General features: G+C 46.9%; 1 long non-coding RNA gene across 1 annotated transcript in view; it reads right to left on the reverse strand.

Moving 5' to 3' along the window:
- Positions 1-14,508, reverse strand: part of LOC113597564 (uncharacterized) — a 39,662-nt gene extending 25,154 nt beyond the window's left edge. Inside the window, exon 1 of the long non-coding RNA XR_008290095.1 lies at positions 13,326-14,508. This is a non-coding gene — a long non-coding RNA (uncharacterized LOC113597564). The remainder of the gene's footprint in view (positions 1-13,325) is intronic.
- Positions 14,509-16,590: the final 2,082 nt, after the last annotated feature.

Consider the following 16,590-nt stretch of genomic DNA (forward strand, 5'->3'; position numbering starts at 1 on the left):
GATCTCGCCGTTTGTGGGTTCAAGACTCGCATTGGGCTCTGTGCTGACAGTTCAGAGACCACAGCCTGCTTCGGATTCTGTGTGTGTCTCTCTTTCTCTCCGCCACTCCCCTGCTCACACTCTGTCTCTCTCAATAATAAACATTAAAAAAATTTTAATAAATCAAAATAAATAAAATTTAAAAATAAACATTAAACAATTTTTAATAAAAATAAATAAAAAATAAGTAAATAATAAATAAAAGTTAATGGAAGGCAACCCTATTAAAACCCAAACAGAAAAGGTGGGGGGGGGGGCACCTGGCTGGCTCAGTTGGTGGTGTGGGACTCTTGATATCAGGGTTGTGAGTTCAAGCCCCACGGTGGGTGTAGAGATCGCTTAAAAAAGAAATTAAAAATTTTTTTAAAGTAGAAAAGGGGAACGGAAAAGCTAAACAGATCATAAGGAACACGAGAAGCTCTCCTGACCACGTAATTGGAGAGACAGAAGAGAGTAAGAGACAGAACAGGGCAGAAGCAGTATTTGAAGAGAAAATGGCTGCGAACTTTGCAATACTGATGAAAGACCTCAACCTTCAAGTTCCAGAAACTCCACAAACCAAAGCCAGGTTAAACATAAGGGAAAAAAAACCACACGTGGACTTGGGAAGGTCAAATGCTTAGTACAAAAACATGGCAAGCACTACGGAAAATCATGTAGCAACCCCCACATGCAGTCCACTAAAACTTAACCTTCTTCTTGTTGGAGAGGTTATAATAAAGAGGGCAGTGCGAGGGGTACCCTAACTCAACAATAAAGTTGACATTCTTTAATAGGGTGGTAATCACTCTGCTCTTGACCAAGTACAGGAAAACTCCGCCGTGACATAAATTCGAATGGTTGCCTCTTGGTCTCTACCTAGCCACTGATCTCAGTTCATTAACCGTATCGTAACGGAACTCCTCATTTCAGGCGATCAACATGTTTTAATCCCAGTGATAGTCTCATGGTAGAGTTTAAGGACATCAGGAAAAAAAAAACAAAAACAAAAAACTACAACCATGGCATGAAGGCTGACGGAGTAGCAGAGGAAAACGGGATGCTAGAGACAAGCAGCCCAACCCTCATGTTAAAAACTGACAAAACCAAAGCCCAGAGCAGTAAGAATGATGTACCCAACCCCCACAGCTCTTTAGAAGCTCACCGGAAACCTGAACGGCAGCCTCCTGACTTCTGATTCTAGCACCAGGCCAGTCTGAGGTCAAATCGAATCCAAGGTGAAAAGCCTTGCTGCAATGCATGGATTTTAACGAATATACAGTTTCACGAACAGTGATGGAAAGTCACTGCTGGTGATGCAAAATACAAGACCCTAGGTGTTCATTCAGGGACCGTGGAGATATGGAGACCCAGCATTATCACTGGGAAGAGCTCTTACACACACACATACACACACGCACACTGATTTAGGTCACACTCTGTGAACCTGATGTTCACAGATAGAGCAGAAAAACGTGTCAAAGAGACCAAGAGAGGTGTGGCCAGGGACGATCACTTAAACCCCAGCAGTCAGGTTCCCATGCATGACGGTGAATGGGGGAAGATGTCCCACACTGACGTCCCTGGAGGTAAAGAAAAGACAACAGCCGACCCTCTGCATGGGTTCCTTACCACCAGAGCACAAAATGTCGCCTCGGTGCACATGGCTTTTTACTTCGCATCCGTTAAATCTGAGGCGCTGTGATTGGCTAAAGCAGCCGTACCTCTTCCTCTTTAGGATATTGACGAAGACTCTACTGCGCTTTCCTCCGTTACCTTTTCCTGATCAAATACACGCCATGTTTTCGTTTGTGTTCATTTGTCAAAACACAGTCCAACACCCTCCCTCACCCACCGCTGGGCCCGAGATCCCAACCTCTGTGCTCCAAATACTGACAGCTGGCATAACAAGAAGAAAATTTTGCCATCGTTAATCAGGAACAAAAACATGGTTTTTACAAAACAGGGAGGTCATTTTAAATATTTTCCAACGCGCGGATTAGTATTCAAAGGACAGGAGGATGACTGATTAACCATCTAGTTTATCTTTTTTTTTTTTTAATTTATTTTGAGACAGAGACAGAGCACAAGCAGAGGGGCAGAGAGCGGGGGAAAGAGAATCCCAAGCAGGCTTCGTACTATCAGCACAGAACCTGGGGCTCGACCTCACGAACCGTGAGATCATGACCTAAGCCAAAATCAAGAGCTGGTCGCTTAACCCACTGAGCCACCCAGGCATCCCCAACCATCTAGTTCATATTAAATGTGTATGTTTTTAAATCCCCACTGAAAAGCCAACAGTGTGCCCCGTAACACCATTCAGTGTGGCGTCTGAGGCTCCTCCTAAAACTATCACCTTGAATTCCTTAGTCATTTCCCTATCATAACCTTCTCCAATGTAAATATTAACAATCCGTGATAAAGCTGAAGTCACTGTTCTATGTGGCTGTTTGAATATATCAGCTCTATGCTTACTCATGATTTTTGTACAGCTTTTGTTTTAACCTCATGCAGGAGGATGTGTGTTCTCTGTCTCCCTCTCTCTCCACCCCCCTCTCTGCCTGTCTCTCCCCCCCCACACGCCCATAGTATAGTATATATAGACTATACTGATGCATCTATACATCAGTAAACATAACATGAAGGAGAATTCACATTACGCAACATGTCAGGAATATAGTGTATAAGATATTTTACACTATCGTCTAGATTATCAAACTAGCTCTTAGAAAAACAAGACATGAGGGACGCCTGGGTGGCTCAGTCAGTTACGCATCCAACTTTGGCTCAGGTCATGAGCTCACGGTTCATGAGTTCAAGCCCCATGTCAGGGTCTAAGCTGTCAGCACAAAGCCCGCTTTGGATCCTCTGTCCTCCTCTCTCCCTGATCCCTCCACCACCACTTGTTCTCTATCTCTCTCATAAATAAACATTTCTTTAAAACTACAGAATAGAAGTGGGCCTGGGTGGCTCAGTCGGTCAAGGGTCCAACTTCGGCTCAGGTCATGATCTCACGGTTTGTGAGTTCGAGCGCCGCATCGGGCTCTGTGCTGACAGCTTGGAGCCTGGAGCCTGCTTCAAATTCTGTGTCTCCCTCTCTCTCTCTGCTCCTCCCCTGCTCATGCTCTGTCTCTCTGTCCTTCAAAAATAAATAAAAACATTAAAAAAAAATTAAAACTACAGTATAGGGGAGCTTGGTCAGCTCAGTGAGTTAAGCGTCCAACTTCGGCTCAGGTCACGATCTCACAGCTTGTGGGTTCAAGCCCCATGTCAGGGTCTGTGCTGACAGCTCAGAGCCTGGAGCCTGCTTCGGATTCTGTGCCTCCCTCTCTCCCTGCCCCTTCTCTGCTCCCGCTCTGTTTCTCTGTTTCTCTCTCTCTCTCTCTCTAAAATGAGTGAACATTAAAAATTTTAATAAAAACTACACTATAAAAATGAGTTACTTGTTTCAAAAAGAAAACAAAAAACAAACACCTATCTCAATGAGGATCCTATTTCAGTCTGTTAAAACTCCTTCCCTCGCTCAATTGTTCCCAGTGAAAAATAACAATTTTCTAACTCACACTAGTCACGGTCTTCTAAAAATAATGGAACTACAGCCCCTCGAATTTACGTTATTTTAAATAAACAGCGAATGCGATACAGAGATCCAGGAAGAAACTGACTTATAAACAGAATATAGTGAGCGGTGTCTTTTGTTCTCTACAAAATAAAAGAAGCATGCCCTGAGAAAAAATTTTAAGAAGATTTTGTTTAACATAAGTGAAAGTTCTATTTTCCCCATAAATAGTAACACATCTGTCATTCTGACAGAGGATTACTCGTGTTGTGGATGTTTCATGCCTCTAACTGTGTCAGTAGCCGATCTGGAGTGGCATAGACAGGCAAAACACCTGTACAAGGTCAGAAAGAGGTCCAAAGGGGGTCTCGAGGCCCTTCAAGTGTCCCTTATTTTACACATTTTGGTCACTCCCCAGTCCATCTGTACTTCCGGGATCAGTAGAGATGGGCTTGAATGAGGAAAAATTTAGATCCGTTTTCTTTCCTTCCACCGGCTCTACTGAAACATACCGATTTGTACTATAACAAAGTTCTGGAAAAACTCAAAACTGACCCAAGGTGACTCTACTACTTCTGGAAAGTCAGGGTCACTTCATATATGTTTCTCTCAGAATATTTACTAATAAGCATTTCATGTAGATTTCAACTAAGCTCCTGCCCATATATTGTAACTACACTTTCTTATAATGTGTGAGAGTCCTTAAAAAGAATCCTTTAACAGGTAGCAAACCAGAAACCTTTAAACTCATGTTTCCACTCTGAATATTCCGTTCATAGCAGCTGGAAAAGCACACACATGTTATGACCAGGTAAACTACGACCATTTCTCTGTATAAGGTCTTCAATTTTCACACGTGAACGACCGCCATCAGTCAGACCTCTTTTCATTTCCTGACGTTCTCTTCCCCCCAAAATGCCTTTTAAATGGGATGTGAGACAGCAAAGGAAACAACCAACAAAACTAAAAGGCGACCAATGGAATGGGAAAAGATATTTGCAAATGACATATCGGACAAAGGGCTAGTCTCCAAAATCTATAAAGAGCTCACCAAACTCCACACCCGAGAAACAAATAACCCAGTGAAGAAATGGGCAGAAAACATGAATAGACACTTCTCTAAAGAAGACATTCGGATGGCCAACAGGCACATGAAAAGATGTTCAGCATCGCTCCTTATCAGGGAAATACAAATCAAAACCACACTCAGATATCACCTCACGCCCGTCAGAGTGGCCAAAATGAACAAATCAGGAGACTATAGGTGCTGGCGAGGATGTGGAGAAACGGGAACCCTCTTGCACTGTTGGTGGGAATGCAAACTGGTGCAGCCGCTCTGCAAAACAGTGTGGAGGTTCCTCAAAATATTAAAAATAGATCTACCTTATGACCCAGCAGTAGCACTGCTAGGAATTTACCCAAGGGATACAGGAGTGCTGAGGCATAGGGGCACTTGTACCCCAATGTTTATAGCAGCACTCTCAACAGTAGCCAAATTATGGAAAAAGCCTGAATGTCCATCAACTGACGAATGGATAAAGACATTGTGGTTTATATACACAATGGAGTACTACATGGCAATGAGAAAGAACGAAATCTGGCCCTTTGTAGCCACGTGGATGGAACTGGAGAGTGTGATGCTAAGTGAAATAAGCCATACAGAGAAAGACAGATACCATATGGTTTCACTCTTATGTGGATCCTGAGAAACTTAACAGAAACCCATGGGGGAGGGGAAGGAAAAAAAAAAGAGGTTAGAGTGGGAGAGAGCCAAAGCATAAGAGACTCTGAAAAACTGAGAACAAACTGAGGGTTGATGGGGGTGGGAGGGAGGGGAGGGTGGGGGATGGGTATTGAGGGGGGTACCTGTTGGGATGAGCACTGGGTGTTGTATGGAAACCAATTTGACAATAAACTTCATATATTGAAAAAAAATTTTTTTAATTAAAAAAATAAAAAGAAACTGAATAATCTAAAATAAATAAATAAATAAATAAATAAATAAATGGGATGTGAGAGACAAATCGATGGCAAACACTAAAGGATGTGTCGTAACAAGAAGGTCCCCAATGCCCAAGGGTATCTACAGCGGCTTCCAGAATACAGAGGAAACAGAGAGATGCTTGTCCGTTCTCCCGCACCGAGAGCAATCTGCCCATCCTACAGCATCAAAGGTACCTCATCAAGGCCAAAAAGAAACTGGGGCTGTCTCAAATATGCTTTGGATGAAAGGATAAGGACAGAGGACTTGAGGGGAGAATCAAGAGCACACTAGGAAACACAGGGCCATCTTAGTTGGGCTCCTCTTAGATGCGATTGGATGCACTTGGGGTTAAAACCATCCTCCCTCCAACCCTCTGGACCACACCTGGTCGTATCTCATATTCCTGCTTCTAGGTAAATGTAGTATGTTACTCGCAAAAAGGGCTGCAATATTTCTCCTCTATCCGTGCTCCTTACAGCATGACGGAGCTCCTGCCTTCAAGAGACAGAAGCCATTTCGCCACCTCCCTGGCTCTGGGACTCGTTTTGGCTAACAGAATTCAGAGGAAGTAACCTGGAGGCAGTTACAAGCCTAGGCCTCAAGAGACCTTGCATACCTGGGCCCTCTTAGAACCCTAACACCCCCAGTGCAAACGAGCCCGAGCTAGCCTGGTTAAAAGATATTTTTAAAAAAAGCACGGGGGGGGGGGGGCGCCTGGGTGGCTCAGTCGGTTGAGCGTCCGACTTCGCTCAGGTCACGATCTCACGGTCCGTGAGTTCGAGCCCCGCATCAGGCTCTGTGCTGACAGCTCAGAGCCTGGAGCCTGCTTCCGATTCTGTGTCTCCCTCTCTCTCTGGCCCTCTCCCCGTTCATGCTCTGTCTCTCTCTGTCTCAAAAATAAATAAATGTTAAAAAAATAAATAAAAAATAAAAAGCACAGGGGGGGGGTCACTTGGCTGGCTCAGTCGGAAGAGCATGTGACTCCTGGACTCTTGGATCTCGGGGTCATGAGTTCGAGCCCCGCAATGGGCATAGAGATTACTTGAAAGAAAGAAAGAAAGAAAGAAAATTAAAAGAAAAAAAAACACAAAAACATGGGGCTGGAGCTGAGGCTATCCTAGAAGAGCCAACCCCCAACCCACCCGGCAGAAAACCTGCCCAGATCCAAAGAACTGCCTAGCGGAGTCCCGTCCAAATAGCCAACTGACCTAAGAGCTAACTAATGACAATGCGGGTGGCTTGAAACCACTGACTAAACCTATATTGTGGTGTTCTGTTAAGCAGCAAAAGCTAACTGCTATAGTAAAGAAAGGATTCATTCAGTGAGCAAGTGTTAAATGCCTTCACATTGGAAGTACTACTCTCGGTAATCACGGAGGACACCACCAAGATTAACACGCAATGGTGCCAAAGTTTGGCATCCCCTCTAACAACCCTAAAAGAAGTGTGAATAACACGATCTACTTAGAGGACAGGAGGGCTCCCTCAAAGAAAAGGTCACACGGGAGCCAGTTTTTCAAGAAAAAGTAGGGGTGCCTGGGTGGCTCAGTCGGTCAAGCGTCCAACTCTTGATCTCGGCTCACGCCGTGGCCTCACGGTTCCCAGGATCTAGCGTGGCTACCAGGGTGGAGCCTGCTTGGGATTCCCTCCCTCCCCCTCCCTCTCTCTCTCTCGGCCGCTCCCCTGCTCACACTCTCTCTGTCTTTCTGAGAATAAATAATAAACACAACACTTTAAAGCAAAAAATGGGAAGTCACCAGCAGATAGGAATGGGCGTCAGAAGTAGAAGAGAAACGGCACGTGCAGAAAGCACAGATGCTTGAGGAAAGAACTCAAGGAATGTTCTAGGAATGGAAAATAGTTTAGGACAGATGGAGTGCGGGGAGGAAATGGCAGACGATGGAACAGGAAAAGAAGGTTGAAGGCGAAGGAATGTGAATGCCTCTTGTAGGCCGTAGAGAGCTACAAATCATTCTTAAGTAGGAAATGACACAATTAAACCTGCGTTTGGGGAAAGGAAAGCTGATGACAGGTGGGGGGTTAGAGGCAAGGGGAAGAATCAGAGAGATCAGTCGGAAGGCTATTACTGCGATCCCAAAGGGGACCTGAACCAAACTAAATATAGGCTGTGAGAGGGATAAGAGTTGCGCAGGAGGCTGGAGACAGGGCCAGGATTTCTACTTTGGGATCCTGGATTAATGGTAAATACATTCATGAAGGCAGGAAAGCAGGAAGAGCAGACTGAAGAAGAACAACACGTGTGCTTTACAAAGGCACCTGTAGGATATCCCGTGGGAGCCGTCCAAGAGGCAGATAAGGATATAGATCCAGACCTTCTGTGGAAGGCCAGGAGGTGGGAGTAGGAGATAAAGACCTGAGTTTGCTTTTTGTTAGGTTTATTTATTTTGAGAGGTGGGCGCGATGGGGGGGGGGGGGGGAGACAGAATGCCACACCAGGCTCCGTGCTGTCAGCACAGAGTCCGATGTGGGGCTCGAACTCACGAACCGGGAGATCATGACCTGAGCTGAGATCAAGAGTCGGTCGCTTAACGGACTGAGCCACCGAGGCGCCCCAAGACCTGGGGAGTCTTTAGAACAGAGGGCAGAGGGGCAGAGGGAGAGAGGCAACTCAAGGCCTGAGAGTGAACTTGAACACAGGGCTCTGAGGCAACAAAATACAGGTGGAGAAGAGAAAAAGCTAATGAATGGCAGAATCCTGAGGGCCATTCCTATTTCAGGGGCGAAGGAAAGAAGGGAGATCAAACAGAGCAACCTTCCTTGCGGAGGGAAGAAGGGAAGGAAAGGAAAGGAGAGGGGAAGGATCATTCAGCCAGTATGGATTATGAATTATGGAAAAATGGATCGTCATCCATTTTGCCACATTCTTTCCTCTAGCTAAGTCATCACCAGGCTCTTCCCTAGGGTACTTCCTACTCCAGAGGGGTCCTGAGGACATAATCAGTGTCACGGGGAGACCGGAGCAGGGACCACTTGAGTAACAGCATCTGTGTCCACGTATCTTACTCAAAAACACACCTTTTCAAACCCCTTCTCTGGCACCTGCTGCAGCAAAGACCATTACCAACTTTCCTTCTTAGGGCACTTATTTGAAATAAGCTTATAAGTAATATACTGCATTTTCCAAACAGATTGCCTTCATGTATTTTCAAGAACTAAAAGAGAGGCTTTAAAAAATAACCCCAAAGCAGGCAAAGATTTTATAAACAGAACACAAAAAGCAACAGCCATAAAAGAAAAAAAAAACCCATCACTGGGCTTCATTAAAAACCATCCAAAGATAGCATGAAGACAGTGAGTGACAAGGCAAGCCACAGACTGGGAGGAAATATCTGTGATATGTATACCTGACGAAAGACTCCTATGCAGAATATGAAAGGACTCAAACAAAGAAATCAAAACCAAAATCAAAATCGGCCAAAACATTTTAATAGAAATTTCCCACAAAGATATTGCAATGCCAGCAAGTATATGAAATGGCACTTAAAATTACTTATCAGGAAACATAAATTAAAACCATAAATAAGGACCAACTCACACCCATTAGGAAGACTACTATCAGGAAGAAAAGATAAACAAGAGAAGACAAGAGAAGAGAAGGAAAGGAGAGAAGAAAAGGGAAAAAGAGAAAAGGAAGAACAGGAGAGAAGAGATAAGAAAAGGGAAAAGAGAAAAGAAAAAAAGAAGAAAAGAAAAGGAAAGGAAAGGAAAGGAAAGGAAAGGAAAGGAAAGGAAAAGAAAGAAAAAAAAAGACAGAAGGGAGAAGAAAAGTGAAAAAGAAAAGGAAGAAAAAAAGGAGAGAAGAGAGAAGAAAAGGAAAAAGAGAAAAGGAAAGGAAAGAAAAAAAGAAAAAAGACAGAAGGGAGAAGAAAAGTGAAAAAGAAAAGAAAAAAAGGAGAGAAGAGAGAAGAAAAGGGAAAAGAGAAAAGAAGAAAAAAAGAAGGAAAGGAAAGGAAAGGAAAGGAAAGGAAAGGAAAAGAAGAAGAGAAAAGAAGGGAGGGGAGGGGAGGGGAGGAGAGGAGAAGAGAAGTTGGCAAGGATGAGGAGAAACCAGAACCCCCTACACACAGTTCCCGAAAATAGAAAAGCAGGGTCTCAAAATATTTCGACACCCATGTTCAGAGCAGCACTATTCACAGTGGCCAAAAGGGGGCAGCAAACAAGTGTCCACGGACAGACAAGTGGCTAAACAAAATGGGGTATAGGTGTACAGAATATTATTCAGCCTTAAAAAAAATTCTAACACATACTACAACATGACTCTTTTTTTAAGTTTATTTATTTGAGAGAGAAAGAGAGCACAAGTGGGGGAAGGGGCAGAGGGAGAGGAGAGAGAACCTTCCAAGCAGGCTCTGCGCGGTAGGCACAGAACCAGAGGCGGGGCTCGATCTCCCAAACCGTGAGATCATGACCTGAGTTGAAATCAAGAGAGTCGGATGCTTAACCAGCTGAGCCACCCAGGCGCCCCAACGTGAATGAATCCTAAGGGCATTATGCTACGTAAAAGAAGCCGGTTAAAAAAGAACAAATATTCTATGATTCTACTCATCTGAGGTCCTTTAAAGTAGTCCGGTTCATAGAGACGGAAAATACAATGGTGGTTGTCAGGTGCTGGGGGAAGAGAGAACAGGGATTTGGGCTGGGGGCGGGGGTACGGATTTATTGTTTCACAGGCACAGTTTCAGTTCTGCAAGATGAAAAGAGTTCTGGAGATGGATGGTAGTGTTATGTGTGTTTTTACCACAGTTATTTTTTTTTTTTTAATTTTAAAACCCACAGGGAGATACCAGAATGCCCCCACCAAAAACAGCTGAAGTTAGGGGCGCCTGGGTGGCTTCGTCAGGTAAGCGACCGACTTCGGCTCAGTTCATGATCTCAGGGTCCATGGGTTCGAGCCCTGCATCGGGTTCTCTGCTGTCAATGTGGAGCCTGCTTCGGATCCTCTGTCCCTCTCTCTCTCCACCCCTCTTCCACTCGCTCGCACATGCGCTCGCTCGCTCTCTTTCTTAAAAATAAATATTTAGAAAATAGATGAAGTTAAAAGGCCCCACAAAACCAAGTGTTAGCAAAAACACAGAGCTCCCTACACTACTGGTATGATTTATTTTTTTTTTAATGTTTATTTATTTTTGAGAGAGAGAGAGAGACAGAGCATGAGAGGGGGAGAGGCAAAGAGAGAGGGCGAGACGGAATCTGAAGCAGACTCCAAGCTCTGAGCTGTCAAGCACAGAGCCCGACGCGGGATTCGAACCCACGGAACTGTGAGACCATGACCGGGCCCAAGTCAGAAGCTTAATCGAGTGGGCCACCCAGGCACCCCAATTACTGGTAGACTTTAAATTGCTGCAGTCACTTTGGAAGACTATTTGGCAATTGTCTACTAAAGCTAAATAAAAGCCTACTCTATGACCGCCACTCCATTCCCAGGAATGTGCGCAAGAGAAATGAGTGGGTACGTGCAGTGAAAAACGTTAGCAAGAATGCTCATAGCTGCTTTTTCACATTGGCCACATGCTGAAAACCCAGAAATGCAACAAGAGAATGGATCAACAAATGCGGCTACGTCCATACAACGGAACTACCAATCAACAATAAACGAGACTGAATTACTACGACACGCAGTAACATGGACGACTGTCCTAGACATTATGTTAATGGGGATGACAGGCGCGAGCGTCCCTTCTATAGGACACTATTCATGTGGAGCGTCATGGGAGACAAAACTAGTGGAAGGAGGGATGTTTTTTCATTTCTTTTAATGTTTATTTATTTTTGAGAAAGGGAGACAGACAGAGCGTGAGCGGGGGAGGGGCAGAGAGAGAGGGAGCCACAGAATCCGAAGCAGGCTCCAGGCTCTGGGCTTCCGCACACAGCCCGACGCGGGGCTCGAACCCACAAACCGTGAGATCATGACCTGAGCCGAAGTCAGACGCTTAACCCAGCCACCCAGGCGCCCCCGGTTTTGACAAATCACGATGTGAAAGAAAAACCAGAATGTGGTTACCTTCAGGTGGGAAATGGGATCAAAACTGTCCAGAAGGGGAAAGAGGATAGAAACTGGGGGGGGGGGGGGGGGGTGCCTAGAAGTGTTCTAGATCTCGACCTGGGTGGTGCTCCCATGGATGGGTGTGTACACACGTCAAAATTCACGAAGCAGTACACTTTAGCATAACGCATTTTACAATTTGTTGTATGAATGTTACACCACAAAAATGACAGATCTCTGAAGCACCTAATGTCTCTACCATGAGAACAGTAGGATCCAAAAGAGGCATAAAATCTCAACTGTTTGCTCTTTTCCCTTCTGACTTAGAAGATTAGACCCTATTCGTGCCAGATGCCTTGGGGATGACTGGTTACCTCCCAGCGCCGGAGTCCTATCACGAATCGAAGTCCCACGCAGTGCAAACTTACGTGCTCCTAAATGTCACGACGGGGTTTCCTGAACCCACTCCGTATGTCCGTGGGGTCTCTACAGTAGGAACCTCTAGGTCCCTAGCTTAGCCTATGCTTTCTGAGTCAGAGCTCCCGATTTGCTTTCTACTGGGAAGTGTCCAATTGGATCTTTTTAAGCTTCGAGAACAGCATCTGACTTTGTTTTACACCCTCAACTGGCAGGGGCTAATTCAATCCCTCTTCAGCTGTAAAGGCAGAACGTCAAAAATCACAAGACATCACCACATTCTGGCATTGTGATGAATGCATACACCCCGTGGAACGAGAAAGCTTCGTTCTAACAGCCATTTTGATGCCTGTCCCTCGTACAGCCAATATGGTGATGACTTTCGTTTCCTTGTGAGAGCATTAGCTACGGCCCACCATTGTGAGGAAAGATAAAAATCCACAAGGATGACCCCCCACCCCTCGACTTCTTCTATCATTCGTAACACTGTGCTACCCAGTTGCTGAAAAGGGGCCTTAATACGCAAAACTTTACAGAGGTTGCCTCAGTCGGTTAAGCATCCCACTCTTGATTTCGGCTCGGGTCATGATCTCACGGTTCAAGGGTTCGAGCCCCTCCTCGGGCTCTGCGCTGGCAACACAGAGCCCGCTTGGGTTTCTCCCTCCCTCGCTCTATGCGCCCCCCCCCCCCCACCGCGTTCATGGTCACTCTCTCTTCCTCCAAATAAATAAACTTTTAAAAAAATATGCAAAACTTTCTATTTGAACGATCATCAAGGCAAATCCTCTGAAAATGCATCACAATGAAAAACTTGCTGAACTTGGTGGTCGTTGATCCTATATTAAACCTGCCATTCATTCAGCGAAGCGGTGAATTATGAAGGTACCTCGTATGTGTTAGATTTGGCAGGAGAAAAAAAAAGGACGAGATGGTTAAAAAGGGGGTTGGCGCTGGTTTAAAACGCACTGGTATTCTGATAAGCGTATGCCAAGTTAACAGTGAGACGTAGTTTTTGTGAAAAGCAGAGCTGTTACGTAGGCTCAACAGGGTGATTTGTTCAGGAAGCGTTTTTAACAGCAAGCGTCAAGCAACAACTGGTTAAAGGCAAACGCCACATGGCCACAACAGAAAAGCAACGCTTCTTTTAGAACAGTTAAAAAGTAACGCAGCAGACCAACCTGCAGCATTTTATTTAAATCCATCGTCTAAAATAAAATGAGCTTTGTTTTCGCCTCTGAGAATACCTCAAAGTATGTTTCACTTCATGAAAGTCTATGTAAATGTCAAGATATTGGAATGCAATAATTACAAAGCTGGCTAGGTATATTAATTGTTCCACATACCTGCGGTTTTTGTGATTCCTGTCCGAGCTCCCTCGTGCATATTCACTCTTATTTTTCAGAAACCACTTCTGGAAGCTCCCGTTTTGGCTTCCACACTGCCACCTGTAGACTTAAAAGAGAAATAAGCCATGTACTCATCAACCACGCATCTTTTCCAGGCAACTAACAGGGACAACTGGGGGAAAAGTGGCCCAAATATTTGCTCCAAGAGGTAAAAGTGTTCTTTCTCCTCTGTGTGGAGAATTTCTGAGGAGTCCCTCTCCCCGGATGGTTTGAGAAATTACTTAGGAATCGAAACATGCACTCACTAAGTCTCAGACGAACACCATTCTGATCAGTTCATTAAAGAAAGACATGGAGTCATCCACACGCCAACCTACAACCATTTCAAGATCTGCCATTTAAAATCAGAAGACAACTCAACCACTTTGTTAACTGGGTAATTAAGAATTCTGTCAATTACCACAAAGGAAGAAAAAAAAAAAGAGGGCGAGATCCAGGCAAAGGATACTTTCTCCACGGGGTTGTAAAACGTACATTTCAAATAATAATATCAAGTCTAAAATGAACTAGTGCTTTATCCAATCTAAACAGCAGCTAGATCGGGTTATTTTCATCATACTGCCCTATTCCCATCTTGAACGTGAACGAACAACGCTGAAACCCCACAGATTTTAATACAGGTAGGGGTTTTTTCCCCCCTTGGGGGGGAATAAAAAGACGAATCAAAATCCAGGAGCACAACAAGCAATAAATAAAAATCCACGAGCAACTATCAATGAGTTAATGCGGCCATGAGATGAGAGGGATGTGTGTGTGTGTGTGTGTGTGTGTGCGTGTGTGTGCGCGCGCACGCGCGCGCGAAGAGTCAGAGATAGAGACACAGATTCAGATTCTAGAGTTAACTGAGAATCACAGATCAAACCAGGGTGTGTTCTGTGTGAGTGAGAGAGCAGAGAGACAAAGATTCTAGAGTTGAGTGAGAATAACAGACGGAACCAGGGTGTGTGTGTGCGCGTGTGTGTGCGCGCGTGTGAGAGAGACCGAACAGAGACGGAGACACAGATTCTAGAGTTAATTGCGAATAACACACCGCGCCGCACAGCTTTTTACCTCCTGCGAGTCCCACAGTCCACCGAGAACAAGTACCCCAGCTCCGGCACCTTAAGCCAAAGACACAAGCACCACCCCCACCCCCACCCCCACCCTCACCCCCGGCCCCACCCCCACCCGCCGGGCGAGATAGCGCCACAAGCCACCCAGCCGGCGTGCCCGCCGAGCCCGCAACCCCGCGGACCTTTTTTTTTTTTTTTAAGCCCCACCAGAGATCCGTCCCCACTTACCGGTAATTTCCTTTAACGCTCCGAAAGCCTGGTTCGGTTTAAGGAATTGCAGCAAATCCAAGAAAATCAAGTCTCCTTGAGCCACTCTCCTCCTGCTCCCTAGGACGGACATTTCACACACACTCAACACTCCCTTCCCCACCCCGAACACGCGCTGGGCCATCCGGAGAGGCTCTCTGGGGGCCCGCCAGCGACCAATCCTGCTCCCACGTGCCTCCATTAAACCCTCGTCCAAACGTGCACGGGGCGCCAAGTGCATGTGCACCGTCAGCCTTCAGAGAGAAGTTCGGCAAACCCCATCACACCCGTTCCCCCCCCCCCCAACCCCACTCCGGCCCTGGGGCGCGAGCGAGCGCGCGGGCTCAGGCACCGGTCGGGCAGACAATACTCGAACAACTCCAGCCTTCCCCGCACACGCCCCGGCTGGTCCTGCCACCACTCTCTGCTTTCCCCGGGTTTCTACAGTCCCGCGGGCCCAGGGCAGGGGGCCTCCGGATGGTTGCCGGGTGTAGAGTGCGAAGAGAGGGGCGACCTGCACGCACCACGGAGATGGGGGGGGGGGGGAGCGCAGTCTTCCAAAGCCGCTCGGGGGCTCAGCTCGTGAGAAGGGGGTGGGGGTGGGGACTGTGAGACCCGAGGGGGAGAATCCCGAGGGAGGCAGCCGCGCCGCACCTCTTCCCTACCTCGCCCAGCGCGCGCACACAAGCGTGCACACCAAGGGGCCGGGCACCTTCCCGCTGCCCCCGGACCTGCCCGGCCCTCGGCCGCGAGCTCGGTGGCCTGGAAGCCAGGGCATCCTGCCCGCGGCGGCCCTGGAGGGGGCAGAGCGCCGTGCTCGGGGGTGCCCACCTGCGTGCAGGGTCGCGGATGCGGCCGGTGCGCCGCCCGCTGTGCCGTGTCCGCCGCAGGAGGAGGTGTGGGCGGCCCGAGCCCTGGACTCCAAGCGTCTCCTCGCTCTCCGGCCGCGCGATCCTCGCTTCCTTTCCTCCCAGAGGGTGAGCCTCCCACCTAGCCCGCAGGTTCTGCCACCGTCCCTCTCTGCCCGCCAGAGCCCGAGCTGTCCTCCCCGCCCCTTTCCCGCCGCGCAGCGCCGCGCTCCGCCCCCCGCCCGCCCATCCCCGCCCGGGCCCAGGGCCTCGTGTAGCAGATGCCCAGACCCGGGCGGAGGGGGGTGGGGTGGGGGGCTCCGCCTAGACCCCGCACTCCTACCCCGCGCCCCTCTCCGGCGCCAACGGCGGCCACCCGCGCTCACCCCGCGGTCAAGGGTGTGGGCACCGCGCGCTCTGCCCTCGCTCTTCCGGCGGCTCCACTCCCCGCCGGGCACCTTCCGAGGCCCAAAGGGTGCCTCGTTTCTTGGGGGGAAGGGGGTTGATGAAGCGGGGTAGAGTGAGCGAGAGAGAAGTTGCTGCCTGTGCCTTGTTTCTGTTACGTTAAATACCTGGATGTAACGCTTTCCTTGTTACAAGTGGGGCAATATTCAGAGGAGGCTTGAATATAAGATTTCCAAGCTAATTGGTTGTAGGGGCCTTTTAAAAATGTAATGATGCAGAAGACAACAGATTCACTCCTTTGAAAAAGTTGCTTGACATAATGGCCACATTTCTCATTTTAAATAATAGCAAAATATAAATAACAGAACAGCTGTGTTTTACGGAAACAGATCCCGTTTGTGTGCGTTGTTTCAACCCTCTGTAATTATATTAATTGGGTTCTTTTTAAAGTGTATTTTAGGTATTTCTTAAGAAAACGGGCTCAGAATTTAGGGATCAGGAATCCATAAATTTTCATTTGGCTTTTTGCCATCATTCTAAAATGTCAATTTCATGGAAATTATTTCATGTGGTTATGTAGGAAAATGGATCCTTTTTCTCCCAGGTTGGCAACATTCTTAGATTTGGCAAAGGGCAGGTTTTGTTTTGTTT

The sequence above is a fragment of the Acinonyx jubatus genome, chromosome X (assembly GCF_027475565.1).
Source record: "Acinonyx jubatus isolate Ajub_Pintada_27869175 chromosome X, VMU_Ajub_asm_v1.0, whole genome shotgun sequence".
NCBI lineage: Eukaryota > Metazoa > Chordata > Mammalia > Carnivora > Felidae > Acinonyx > Acinonyx jubatus.